Raw genomic sequence first — 13,259 nt, forward strand, 5'->3', positions numbered from 1 at the left:
TGCCAAGAGAGGACAGAAACAGTAGCAGCAAATGGCAGTGAGCAGTGAGGTGGTTTCGTCAGCGTCTCCCAGGCTGTGTGTCTACCACGTGCCACTCTCCGTGTTGCAGTCACACCTCGTGGCTGGTTTAGCAGTGCTGGCTGAGAACAGCTCCCCGAAGTGGTCATTTCTGCCACTCCTGCCCCTACCCCACCCCAGCCTCTGATGCCAGCAGCCCCATCTGGCCTGCCTGAGGGGCCACCCTAGTGGTGTGACATCACAATGTAGGCCAGTGAGGAGCTGGGGCCCAGGGTTTCAGGTATAACCTCCTAGGGCTGGCCTGCAGTTACAGAGCCACCACAACGGAGACGAGCTAGCCTGCTGCCACTGACATCCCAGGTGCACCCGGTAGGTATTCAGAACACCCCGGCCCTGTGGAAGGAGATGAAGCCAACAGCTGGCACAGCTGGCTGGCCTAGCAACTTGGGTCATGAGCCTACAACAGGCGTGGATGGGCCAGAGAGAGTTATCAAGACAATCCCCGAACTCTCCCCCAACGTAGCCTCTTCCTGCTGGGTAAGCATCTGCAGGAAATGGGACTCTCATCACCTCCAAGGCTCGGCTTACCACCTGCGCCAGCCGGTCCCACCCTCCACCCCGCCCCGCCCGGCCCAGGTCACCTGTGTTTTTCATAGGTAGAGCATTCAGGCTCCCAGGTGGCAGATTCACTGGAGCATCACTCTGATTTGCAATCGAGGTCAGAGACTGAAGCCCCCTTCCTCCACCATGTGTCCCAATCCAGCTCCCCATGATCCTCTGGGGCAAGCAAGTCCCTTCCCTTCCCTTTAGGACAATACAAAGGGGACAGGAAATGGTGCATGGATTAGAGCACTGGAAAAGGAGAGGGAGTTGAAGAAGATGGCAGGGATGGGGCAGGGACCAAAGCCATCTCTGGGAGGCTGGGGCTCATCACAGCCGGGCCACCTGCAGCTGGCTGAGGCAGCCTCCCAGCTGTGGCCTCTTCCTGCCTTCCCACCATCTGCCTGTGGGGTTCTTGCACGTGGAGGGACCATTTTCCCATCTGCAACTGCCAGCAGGTCTAGACAGCAGCAGCAGGCTTGGCTTTCCCCAGGACTGCATGGCTCAATCTGAGTGTGTAAGGCAGGAGGGGAGGTGGCTAAGGTATTCGTTCTTTGTCTCGTGTGTGCAATGGACAAGCCAGTCTCCGCTCTGAGACACCGCTAGTGCCCATGTATACCGAGAACACTTTAGCTCTGTCTGACATCCCACGGAAAGGGAACAGAACAGGGGCCACAGCTAGAGGGGCCTGTGGCCAGGAGAGGACGGAGCCAGCAAACACCACCCCTACTGTGTCACCAGACACAGGCACCAGAGTTAATGTAGTTGGAAGGATGGATGGAGGGAGGGAGGGAGGGAGAAACCCTGGGGACTTGAGAGCTAACCAAACAGCCCTGTGCCCTTTTGTCTTTCTCACCTGACTCCAGTAAAGATTACTAGTCAACTACCATTTATTGAGCACCTACTGTATGCCAAGTGCATTTTCAGGATTATTTCTCAGATTCCTCCCCTTACCCCATCAGGTGGGTGTCATTGTCCACGTTTCTCAGATGAGGATGGTTAAGTGACTGCCCTAAGGGTTGGGGCATTTGTGGATGTATCAAGACGTCCTTGATCTCCAGGAGAACTTGCTTGGGGAAGCAGCGTCCTTTCTCACCCTTTCCCCAAGACGAGCTGCCATTACCTTGTCCAGCTCCACGAGCACTGTTTCAGGGCCCTTTTGGACTTTGTCTTGGTTGATGTTGGGCTCCCTGTGGGCCCACCTGGTTTGCTGCCCAGGCCTCTTGCGCTGCTGGGACGAGGCCCAGCAACTGTTTGCACACCGGCAGATGTTATGCGCCGCAGAAGAAAATATGCTAATCGAAATCAGCTTCAGCTAATTGTGGCAATTTCCCTTCTGCGTGTTGCCCTGAAATAGTAGCCACGCTCTGTTCTTTTTTCACATCAGGGAGCCCCAAATTGGCAGCTTAAACGAGCCTGCAGAGAAGGCAGTCAAATGGGCTCTTTGCCGCCAGTTTCCGCAGATGAGGCCTCCATCTCGCTCTCCGCCTAAGACCTGGGTTCAACTGCTGGTGGACTTGGCCTTTTAAAGCTGGGGGTAATCGGAACCCACTGCCAGGCTGAAAGCACCTCCTTTAACTCCCGGGGGAGAACCAGAATCTTAAGGAATTTACTGAAACATCAAGCCCAAGGGCACATGGTCTGACCTTGAACTTGGATCCTGGTCTACTTCTGGTTTGTTCTAGAGCCAGCACTGGCCAATGGAACTCTTGTCGGTGATGGAAATGTTCTATATCTGCACTGTCCATCATGGCAGCTCCTGGCCACATGTGGCCACTGAGTGCTTGAAACACAGCCAGTGGGGCCGAGGAGCTGCATTTTAATTTCAGCTTAAGTTTGGGTTACACAGCCCCGTGTGGCTTGGGCTGCTGAGCTGGACACTGCAGCGCTAAGCCCTGCCAACTTTTGTGACTTCATCTGTGATCTCATCCGCACCCCCTGCTTCTCCCCACCCTGTGCTCTCACCTCCCAGGCCTTCTGTGCTTTGTGACTCTTGCCTGTGCACTTCCCTCTGCTGGCACCACCCTCTCCTCTGATCATTTTACACTCTGCCCCTGTACAGCACGTGGGCCTCGGATCCAGGGAGTCCCCATGAAATCTTCCCTATTTTATCTAATTGGGTCCCCTTCTTTGTCTCTCTCTCTCTCTCTGAAGTCACATGGTGGGATATTTTCTTCTCTTTGCTGTCTCCTGGACAAGCACATTGGTCCCATCAGGGCAAGAGGCACTGACTGTCCTCTGCCCCACTCCATCCCCATGCTGGGAGCAGCACCTGGCAGGTGGAGAGAACTCTGCAGAGCAGGTGAACACCTGCAGGTGGTCCCTCAGCCACCTCCTTCAGCAACCTTTTTCCTGGGTAACAAAAATATCCACAGCACCAGTGGCCTCACACAGCGAGCATCAATTATTTCCCCTGATTCTCTGGGTCAGAAATTTGAGTGGGGCTGGCCCAGCTACACAGAGTAGGGCTGGTCTCAACTCCATCAGCTGGACACTGGACTAGGCAACCCAAGAAGGCTTCACACACACAGGCCTGGGACTCTCGGCCCCCCAGCAGACATCTCCTAGGTGGGGACCTTGGGTTTCCTCACAGCACGCAGGTCTCAGGTGATCCATCCGACTTCTGCTGTGACAGCTTCCATGAGAGGAAGCAGAAGCTGCCAGGAGCCATCTTCATTACATGCTCTTGGTGCTGCCAAGCCGCGAGGGGAGCCCAGACAGAAGGGGATTGAGGAGCTGGGCGCTTCCTGATTGGGGGGGCACATGTGCATGCAAGGAAGAAGGAGGGGTGGGCGTTGTGGTGCAGGGGGTTAGGCCACTGCTTGGGACACCAGCATCCAGTATTGGGACACCTGGTTTGAGCCCCTGTTACTCGGCATTTCTGATCCAGCTTTCTGCTAACATGCCTGGGAGGCAGCAGATGATGGCTCGAGACCTTGGAGACCCATTTGGAGTTCCTGGCTCCTGGCTTTAGCTTGGCAAGCCCTCAATTGTTGAGGTCATTTGAGGAGTGAACCTGCAGATAAAATATGCATTTTCTTTCTCCCTCCTCATTCCCTCCCTCCCCCAAACTGTGCCTTTCATATAAATAAATAAATCTTAAAAAAAAAAAAAAAAAGGAAAGAAAGAGGGGGCCGGCACTGTGGCATAGCGGGTAAAACTGCCACCTGTAGTGCCAGCATCCCATATGGATACCAGTTCAAGTCCCAGCCACTCTACTTCCGGTCCAGCTCTCTGCTATGGCCTGGGAAAGCAGGAGAAGATGGCCCAAGTGTTGGGCCCCTGCACCCGCATGGGAAACCCAGAAGAAGCTCTTGGCTCCTGGCTTCTGATCGGTGAATCTCTGGCCATTGCGGCCATTTGAGAAGTGAACCAGGGATGGAACACCTTTCTCTCTCTCTCTCTCTGCCTCTCCTTCTCTCTCTGTATAACTCTGACTTTCAAATAAATAAATAAATAAATAAATCTTTATAATAAAAAAGAAAGAAGGCAGAATCCCAGGCAGCGCCCTTTACACTGCCTCAGTCGCTGTAAACACATTTGTGGCGTGCTTTCTCAAAATGAATGGGCACGCAGGCAAGTGAAAATGCAGACTCGGTAGGTCTGGGAGGGAGCCAGGAGACACCAAGGCTGCAGATCCACAGGCCGCCCTCGGGTCAGCCAGGTTGTGGTAAGACTGCCTCCCACCAGGTCTGACCTTGTGCTTAGCACGGCCTTGACCTCGTGTCTGGCACTGCAGTGCGCCGCGTTCTGCCCCTGGGTTAGGCACTGCCCGCTTCAGCTGAGGCCCACGTGGTTCACTCCTTCTCCCCTGTGCCTGGGCTGGTGCCCAGATTGTAGCACAGGGTAACTGCTGACTCCTCTCCTCCAACTCGTGGCCTTACCCACTCTAGAGCCCCTTCCTTCTTTTCATTAACATGTAATTCTCATCACCTTGTCAGCATGGTGAGATGGGCACCATTCAGTTACAGCGCTCAAACCCTACAGGTCCCCAACTCACAGTGGTTCCATGTATGATTTTCCAGCTTCACAAACGAGTAAAGTGGTATGCGGTCAGTGGAGACCAGACTCGCTTTTTGACCTTTTCCCAGGCTGGTGGTACACTGTACGAAATTCTTTTTTCTTTTTTTCTTTTTTATTTTTTGACAGGCAGAGTGGACAGTAAGAGAGAGAGACAGAGAGAAAGGTCTTCCTTTGCCGTTGGTTCACCCTCCAATGGCCGCCACGGCCGGCGCGCTGCGGCCGGCGCACCGAGCTGATCCGAAGGCAGGAGCCAGGTACTTCTCCTGGTCTCCCATGGGGTGCAGGGCCCAAGCACTTGGGCCATCCTCCACTGCACTCCCGGGCCACAGCAGAGAGCTGGCCTGGAAGAGGGGCAACCGGACAGAATCTGGCACCCTGACCGGGACTAGAACCCAGTGTGCCGGCGCCGCAAGGCAGATGATTAGCCTAGTGAGCCGCGGCGCCGGCTGAAATTCTTTTTTTTTTTTTTTTAAGATTTATTTATTTATTTTTGAGAGGCAGAGTTACAGACTGAGAGAGGGAGAGACAGAAAGAAAAGTCTTCCATCCCCTGGTTCACTCCCCAAATGGCCGCAACAGCTGGAGCAGAGCCGATCCGAAGCCAGGAGCCAGGAGCTTCTCCTAGGTCTCCCACGCAGGTGCAGGGGCCCCAGCACTTGGGCCATCCTCCACTGCTCTCTCAGGCCATTAACAGGGAGCTGGATCAGAAAAGGAGCAGCCAGGACTTGAACCAGCGCCCGTATGATATGCTGGGGCTACCGGCAGAGACTTAGTCTACTACACCACAGCACTAGCCCCTGTAGGAAGCTCTTGAGTGGCTGGACAGACAACAACCGTCACAGCTCCAAGTCAGCTATGTGACCATGAGGGGAAACAACCAAAACTCTACAGTGCACTGTATTCAGCAGAGTATGTGAGACATGTTGCCCCTGATTTTAAAAGAGGCTTTTTTGTAGATGGTTTTGCCCAGCTGTAGGCCAACAGAGTATCCTAAACACATTTAAGGTAGGCAAGGCTAAACTGTGATGTTTGGTAGGTTAGATGTGTTTAATGCATTTAAAAAAAAAAGATTTATTTATTTATTTGAAAGAGAGAGAGAGAGGTCTTCCATCCACTGGTTCACTCTCCAGATTGCTGCAGTGCCGATCCAAAGCCAGGAGCCAGGAGCTTCTTCTGGGTCTCCTACGCGAGTGCAGGGGCCCAAGGACTTGGGCCATCTTCCACTGCTTTCCCAGGCCATACCAGAGAGCTGGATCAGAAGTGGAGCAGCAGAGACCTGAACCAGCACTCATATGGGATGCCAGCACTGCAGGTGCTTTACCCACTATGCCACAGCACTGGCCCCGTAATGCATTTTTTCCCACTTAACAATATCTTCAACTTATGGTAGACTTATTAGGACAGAAATTTGTCACAAATCCAGGAACATCTATAGCTTCAAAGAACAGAACTGGTTGGAGCATGTTATGGCTACAGGAATGGCTATACCCAGGGGTTCCACTGATGTTGTCAAGAAACTGTCTGTCACCTATTTCAGTTCTGCCTCCCCCCAGCATCTCTCTGGCTTGATCTCCTCTAAGTGGGGGAAGGGACGACCCCCTTCTTGGCATCCCCAGCAAGGAAGAGGCACCACTTCTTTGCAGATCTTTCCAGCAAAAGTTCTAAGGTTCTTTCTGGTTGGCTCGGCTGGGGTCACATGTCTACAAGGAAGCGACCATGGTGGCCAAGAGGCTGAGTTATGTCTGAGCCTGGAGCTGAGTCCTACCCATGCCAGATGGAATGAAAATAGGAATGGGGCGACTCTCCATAGAAAACTAGAAAGGAGGGAGAGACGTGGGAAGCCAGAAAATTACCCCAGTTGGCCAGGAAAGCAGGTGTTTGTGTTTCCTCGTGCTGCCTGAGAAGGCAGGGGGCAGGGGCCTCAAATAATCAGAGGGCCCACAGCAAAGCAGGTCTCCCGATCCCACCACAAACTCAGAGGGGCTGTCAAAGAAGAATTTTAGCCCCCAGAAGGAACTTGAAAAATAGCTAAGGCGTGTTCTGCAGAACACTGACTCGAAGCATAGCAACTGATGTTCCTTAAAAGGCCGGGTGGTCAACAGAGTTCAGGAGACTACAGATTAGCCTAAGTCAGCAGTTCCCCTGCTATGCAGGACTGATCAGAGCCTTAAATAAGCCAGCAAGGGTACACTGTGAATTTCCAACAGGAGTGGGAGGAAGGCTAGGGATTTGGGGTGAACAAGTTACCCTAACTCCACCCCACTTGTTGTAGAGATGAAGGGAAGGTGACAAAGGCAAAGTGACACAATGACAGTAGTTAGCACTGGGAACACCCCCTAATGCAGTGCTGGTGACATGCAGAAGTGTCTCCTTGTACCCCAGGGCAGCCCCGCCCATCCGTCCTGTCCCCCCTCCCCCATCATTTTGTTCTGTCTGGGCAGTGTTTGTCCTTTCTTTCTTTCTTTCTTTTTTTTTTTTTTTTTTTTTTTTGGACAGGCAAAGTGGACAGTGAGAGAGAGAGAGAGAGAGAGAGAGAGAAAGGTCTTCCTTTACCATTGGTTCACCCTCCAATGGCCACCGAGGCTGGCGCACTGTGGCCGGCGCACCGCGCTGATCCAAAGCCAGGAGCCAGGTACTTATCCTGGTGCAGGGCCCAAGCACTTGGGCCATCCTCCACTGCACTCATGGGCCATAGCAGAGAGCTGGACTTGTCCTCCTTTCTCACACACACACAGCTCAGTGGCTCCCTGGGCTCCCATGACACAGCTCCCGTGGGGAGTGATGGCACCCAGAGCGCCTGTCACCCTGCCTGGAACAGGAGGCCGAGGGAAAGGTGGAGAAGTGACAGAGCCCTGCGGGTCTGGACTTAGGCAAACACAGCCACCCAACCAGCAAGCTGACAGCACAGACAGGGCAGAAGAGGCTCAAAGCTTGGCTGAACCTGTGGGAGTCCGTGCCAGGCAGACACTGAGGGAGCCAGGCAGGAGGGGAGGGCGGCAAAGGAATATTCCTGGAGCCGCGCACGCACTTGAAAGCCAGAGAGAGCTTATGCGTCATGGCTGATGCGTGCTGACGCGAGGGCAGCCTCTGTGACAATCCCATTTTTTTGAGAACCTCTTTGGGTACTTCAAAATGAACTCATTTTAAGGCTCCCTGTGACCTGGTACAGACTTTGCCTGTGACCTACATAGAGAAAAGAGAGAAAAGCAGCCTTCGGTTTAGCTGGCTGAACTCACAGGAGTGAGTGTTTGCTAAACACAGGGGATTCAAGCTCTGGCTCTTCTCCCTGGCACACACATGATCCTGGGTGTATTGTTAAACTCGCCAAGCCTTTGTCTTCTCATCTGGCAAATGGGCTTAAAACGAGTTTCTGTCTCCTGGCTTGGTTATAAGTATCAAATAAGATAATGTCTGTGAAAGAGCAACATGGCTGGCCCATCCCACAGTAAGGGCTCCTTATGGGGGTGGGAGATGGAGAGGTAGGAGCAGGGCCAGGTCCAACTAGTCAGGGGCCAGGCCACACTCATACCAGCACAGCTCCTCCTGACGCTGCACTGCCACTCAGAGAGAAGTAGTAGTTGCTGAGCTCTGAGCACAGAGCGGCACCAACGGCTTTCTCGAGTCTTCTCTGAGAGGGAGGAAGGGTGACAGGTGAATCTCTATGGTCCTTCCCAGATGACTCTATCTCAAGTTCATGTAGACAGCAGGTGTCGGGTGTAGTGGTTAAGGTGCTACCTGAGGTGCTCCCATCTTGTGTTTGAGTTCTGGCTCTGCTTCCAAACCAGCCTCCTGCTAGTGCTCATCCTGGAAGGCATCAGAGGATGACTCAAGTACTTGGGTCCCTGCCACCCATGGGAGAGCCAGATGGAGCTCCTGGATCCTGGCTTCAGCCTGGCCCAGCCCCGGCTGTTGCAGACATTTGAGGAGTGAACCAGCAGGTGGAAGACCCCTCTCTCTCTCTCTGTCGTCTCTGTGTCTCTCTTTCTCGCTCTCCTTTATAAATGAAAAGTAATTTAAAAAAATTTTTAAATCTAGCTGTTGGACTTCTCTTAAAAGGCTCACAAGATCTGGGCCCTGGGCCCCACATTGGTTTCTTTCTGTCTTGCATTTGCCTGGTGCCTCCAGCTTTTACGTTTGTGACCCCCTGATCTGAACTCTCAAGAGGCGCTCAAGAGGGCGTCTGGTTCCAAAGATGTCATTGACACTGAGCTTTCTCACAGCTCAACCCAGGCACTGGAGCAGAATACCGCCCACCCAGGCTGGAAATGCTGATTCCCTTCGTCCTAAGGAATGTGTTTACGTTCTTCACCCAAGGGTTCCCAAACAGCCAAGCTTATCATTTGATGGCAACAGCAACAACAACAAAAACCTGAAACTTGTTCTTGTAGCCTCTGGAAGAAACTGCTCAGATGATAATGCAGTGAGTGAAAGTGACAGCAATCTTTGGGAATCTTTTCTTCTCACAAAGCCTTGGGAACTTGGCTTTGCAAGGAGCAAATCAGAAAGAACTCTCTTGTTGATATCTCCTTTCCAAAGCCAGAGCCAACCAGCCTAGTGATTTGTTTTGAAAGGGCCTCAAGTAAGTGTTTGCATCGTAAAAATCATGCAAGGCCCTCTGAGCTGATTTCTTTCTTTTTTTTTTTTAAAAGATTTATTTATTTATTTGAAAGTCAGTGTTAAACAGAGAGAGAAGAAGAGGGAGAGAGAGAGAGAGAGAGAGAGAGAGTTAGAGAGAGAGAGAGGTCTTCCATCTGCTGGTTCACTTCCCAATTGGCCACAACAGCCAGAGCTGAGCCGATACAAAGGCAGGAGCCAGGAGCTTCTTCTGGGTCTCCCACGCGAGTGCAGGGGCCCAAGGACTTGGGCCATCTTCCACTGCTTTCCCAGGCCATAGCAGAGAGCTGGATTGGAAGTGGAGCAGCCAGGACTGGAATTGGCACCCATATGGGATACCAGGATTGTAGGCAGAGGTGGCGGCTTTTTACCCACTGCGCCATAGCACCAGCCCCAATTTCTTTATTTTCTTAAAAATTTTTACTGGGGTTGATGTTGTGGTACAGTGGGTTCAGTACTGGCATCCCATATGGGCACCAGTTCGAGACGCAGTCCTTGGGCCTCTGAACCCACATGGGCGATCTGGAAGAAGCTCCTGGCTTCAGCCTGGCCCAGCCCCAGTGGTGGTGGCCATTTGGGGAGTGAATCAGCCGATGAAAGATATCCCTCTGTCTCCCATTCTCTCTCTCTGTAACTCTACCTTTCAAATAAATTTTTTAAAAAAGAGGATAGACAGAAAGAGCCCCTCCACTCGTTTCCTCCCCAAATGCCCACAACCATAGGGATTGGGGCCAGGGTTGAAGCTGGGACCTGGGAACTCAATCCAGGTCTCCCCCATGGGTGGTAGGGACCCCACAACTTGAGCCATCACTTGCTGCCTCTCAGAGTCTGCATTGGCAGGAAGCTGGAATTGGAAGCTGGAACTAGGAATTGAACCTAGGTACTCTGATATGGAACCAGGCATCACACTAAGGTCAACTACTAGGCCAAATGCCCATCCCTGAGCCAATTCCTGTACTGAAACTCACAGAAACACCTGCTTATTACCTTCACAAGGTAGGCAGACACGTGAAAGTGGAGGAATGGAGGGCCAGAGCTGCCTGGCTCCTAGAAGGCACCAGAAGTGCTGTGCTGAGCACCAGCACGCAAAGGCAATGCCTACAAACTGTGAGAGCAGAGCAACACAGCAAAGGGGAACCGTCCATGCAGCATTCTGTCTGGCAGAGACCCGGAGCGAAGCATAGCATGTGGGCCTTAAGTATCTTAGGAATGAAATGAATGCAATGCTTAAAGCACCACACGATCCCACAATTCCACCTATGCCACAAGATGTCCCTCTGCTGACCAACAACCAACCGCTGCGGCCCTCTGTGCACCACCATGGATGCCATGTGGAGGAACTCAGTCCAGAGGGGAAGAGCACCCATAAGTCCAGCGTGAGCCTTTCTTACTGACTCAGAGGTTAGTCTGAGGCACATATCTTTGAAGTGGGGATAAGGATGGAACACACCTCATCATGTGGACAGGCAAGAGATGATACACATGGAGAGCTTAACACAGTGCTCAGCAAAGCACTCAGGAAGCCTCGGTGAGTGGTGGCCGCTGTCTAGGCGCGAGTGCAGATGACCTCCAGCTTCGGATCTCCTGATTTTGCGATGGAGTGGAAGCAATGCACCTTCAGCACAGATAGCTGCCGTGAGCCATCATGGCTTCTCCCCTTGGGAGACATCTGGGAGGTGACAGAGAACATAGCTCAGATTTGTTCCAGCAGAGGGTGTGAGGACTGGATTCGTCCCTAGGGGTCTGGCACCCCAGCACCCCATCTCGGCCTGTCTGCATGTGAAGAGTCAGAGGTACTAGCCTGGGAACCATGAAAGGACATGGGCATACTAAAATTGTCACTGCAGGTGGCAGGCATTGAGGTGCAGCGGGCTAGTCCACCGCCTGCAACACTGGCATCCCATTTAAGCACCTGTTTGAGTCCAGGCTGCTCTCCACTTCCTATCCAGCTCCTCATCAATGTACCTGGGAAGGCAGTGGATGATAGCTCCAAGTGCTTGGGGCCCTGCCACCCACCTGAGAGACCTGGAAGAAGTTCCAGCCTCCTGGCTTTGGCCTGGCCCAGCCCTGGCTGTTTGTGGCCATTTGGGGAGTGAACCAGCCCATGGAAGATCTCCCTTTCTCTCTGTAACTCTGCTTTTCAAATAAATAAATAAATCTTTAAAAAAATAATATAAGATTGCCATTGTGGTTCTGATTTCTTCACTGAGAGGAAAGCGCTCAGCCTCGCAGCTCCCCCGGACCTGAGCTGTGTCCCATCACCACCATTTGTAGCTGTGACCCAGGTGGTAAAGGGTAAAGTCGCTAACAGAAGGTTCTCCCCCACCGCCGGCTCTGTGCCATAGAGGTGAGCCGCTTAGACTCTCGGCACCACAGGTTCCACACATCTCAAAACAGGGTAGATTTTCTAGCGATGCCAAGTTAATTTTGAACATGAAGTGTCACGAAGGCTGTGGAGAGGCGGGCACCTAATAGCTACTCAACCAACACGAGCCCCCTTACTGGCCAGTGCCCTTGGGTTTTATTTCTCCCGGTTGCTCGCCACTCTCATTCTGGGAGCCAGAACAACACTGGGGCATCTTCCCAAACCAGCAGGGACTCCCTAACACTCACACTCAACGTTTGGTTTGGTTCTAAGGTGGCTTCTTGATGGATGTCCTGCCATGCGGTCTCCCCAGCTGCACATTCTCATACTGTTTCCTCTAGGTTCAAGCTGCGTGAGTCTGTGGCTTTTTTTTTTTTTTTTAAGATATATTTATTTATTTGGGGGCCAGCTCTGTGGCATAGCAGGTAAGGCTGCTGCCTGCAGTGCTGGCATCTCATATGGGAGCCAATTCAAGTCCCCGCTGCTCCATTGCTGATCCAGCTCTCTGCTATGGCCTGGGAAAGCAGTAGAAGATGGCTCAAGTCCTTGGGCCCCTGCACCCGCATGGGAGACCTGGAAGAAGCTCCTGGCTCCTGCCTTCGGATCAGCACAGCTCTGGCCATTGCAACCAACTGGGGAGTGAACCAGTGGATGGAAGACCTCTCTTTCTCTATGCGCCTCCTTCTCTCTCTGTGTAACTCTGACTTTCAAATAAATAAATAAATCTTTTCAAATAAATAAATCTTAAAAAAAGATAAATTTATTTATTTGAAAGGCAGAGATACAGAAAGAGAGGGAGAGATTGTCCATCTGCTGGTTCACTCCCCAAACAGCAGCCACACTGGGTCACAGTGGTTGGGACTGGGTTGCCAGATGAAATCAGGATGCCTAGTTAAACTTAAATTTCAGATAAACCACGAATAAGATATTTAGTTAATTTTCTTGAGAGACAGAGACAGACAGATCTCCTATCCACAGGTTCACTCCCCAAATTCCAGTGTCAGTGAGGCCAGGCCGAGGACTGAAGCTGGGAACCAGGAAACTCAACCCAGGTATTTCACAGGACCAGCAGGAATCCAGCTCCCAGTACTATCACCTACTGCCTCCCAGGGTAAGCATTAGCGGGAAGCTGGATAAGTGGAGCCAGGACTCAAATCAAGGCACTCAAACATGCTATACCTGAGTCCCAGTGCACGGCTTCACTCCAGGTCAATTTTCTGCTCCTGAATACCTTTAAAAAAAAAAAACAACTATGAATATGTCCTACGGAAATCTAGGATCTTACTATACTAAAATATTTAGTCGGTGCCTTGGCTTACTTGGCTAATCCTCCACCTGTGCTGCCGGCACTCTGGGTTCTAGTCCCGGTTGGGGTGCCAGGTACTAATCCCGGTTGCTCCTCTTCCAGTCCAGCTCTCTGCTGTGGCCCGGCAGGACAGCAGAGGATGGCCCAAGTGCTTGGGTCCCTGCACCTGCATGGGAGACCAGGAGGAAGCACCTGGCTCCTGGCTTCAGATCGGCACAGCGCCAGCCGTAGAGGCCATTAGGGGAGTGAACCAATGGAAGGAAGTCCTTTCTCTCTGTCTCTCTCTCACACTGTCTATAACTCTACCTGTCAAATAAAAAAAAAAAAAAATTAG

At 52.2% G+C, this 13,259-nt stretch overlaps 1 protein-coding gene across 1 annotated transcript in view; it reads left to right on the top strand.

Annotated features, from left to right (window-relative positions):
• The first annotated feature begins 247 nt into the window (after window positions 1-247).
• The window catches only part of BANF2 (BANF family member 2), a 38,248-nt gene continuing 25,236 nt past the window's right edge, over window positions 248-13,259 (top strand). Inside the window, exon 1 of the mRNA XM_051845365.2 lies at window positions 248-387. The gene's annotated coding sequence lies outside the window, so the exon portion shown is untranslated. The remainder of the gene's footprint in view (window positions 388-13,259) is intronic.

This window comes from Oryctolagus cuniculus, chromosome 11 (assembly GCF_964237555.1).
Source record: "Oryctolagus cuniculus chromosome 11, mOryCun1.1, whole genome shotgun sequence".
Classification (NCBI taxonomy): Eukaryota; Metazoa; Chordata; class Mammalia; order Lagomorpha; family Leporidae; genus Oryctolagus; species Oryctolagus cuniculus.